Source organism: Mandrillus leucophaeus, unplaced genomic scaffold, assembly GCF_000951045.1.
Source record: "Mandrillus leucophaeus isolate KB7577 unplaced genomic scaffold, Mleu.le_1.0 Scaffold690, whole genome shotgun sequence".
Taxonomy (NCBI): domain Eukaryota; kingdom Metazoa; phylum Chordata; class Mammalia; order Primates; family Cercopithecidae; genus Mandrillus; species Mandrillus leucophaeus.
The window spans coordinates 159,278-160,195 of NW_012107475.1; the positions used below are offsets into that span (position 1 = coordinate 159,278).

Genomic DNA, 918 nt, shown 5'->3' on the forward strand with positions numbered 1-918 from the left:
CAGACAAAAGATTTAGTCTTTACTCATTCCTAGTATTTAAAACAGCTGAAGACTGAAAATAAATGATTTCTGTTGTCTAATGCTTTTTTTTTTTTCCTGTTGTAGCTTAGGCCATTGTTAAGATTTCAACAATGACTTAGAAATATTCCAGTAAAATCTAACAAATAGCAAAGACTATTAAGAAAGAACCTGAGATCCAGACAGAGAGAGTCATCTGAAAAGAGGGAGCTGGTAGATGGCACTGAGAATGATGTCATGTCTCCTGTGGGGAGCTGGGGGTGGGAGAAGTGAATTCAGTGCTATCTAGAAGTGGCCTTCTCATCAGCAGGTGAAATACATTTCTGAGAACAGAAATTTAAAATTCAGTTGGTTCCTCTTTCAAGGAGCTGGCACATTCAATAATAAACAGGTATCATCTTCATCTGGGAGATGCTGTTTATTAATTCAACAAACATTTTGTTGAGCACCAATTACATGGCAGGCATAATACTGTGCTCTAAGGTTGTAAAGCTAAACCATGTATAAACCCTGTCATCAAGAAGCTTATAGTCTAGACTTGCATAAATAAATGATCACATTACAATTTGATGAGAGAAAACTAGAGACAAGTACAAGGTCAAGAAGCACAAAGAAGGGGCCCTCTCCTTTTTCTTGGGCACAGTCAAGACAGGTTTCTTGGCAGATGTGGACAAATAAGAATTTAAAGAGCATATAAGAACCAGTCCTAAGATTATGCCACAATTGCTAGTTTTCTCCTATTTCTTTTTTTTTAATTTATTTTTTATTATTATTATACTTTAAGTTCTAGGGTACATGTGCATATCGTGCAGGTGTGTTACATATGTATACTTGTGTCATGTTGCTGTGCTGCACCCATCAACTCGTCAGCACCCATCAACTCGTCATTTACATCAGGTA

The 918-nt window shown here is 36.7% G+C and overlaps 1 protein-coding gene across 1 annotated transcript in view; it reads right to left on the reverse strand.

Moving 5' to 3' along the window:
• Positions 1–918, reverse strand: part of MCHR2 (melanin-concentrating hormone receptor 2) — a 73,866-nt gene that overhangs the window by 27,965 nt on the left and 44,983 nt on the right. The window lies entirely within an intron of this gene.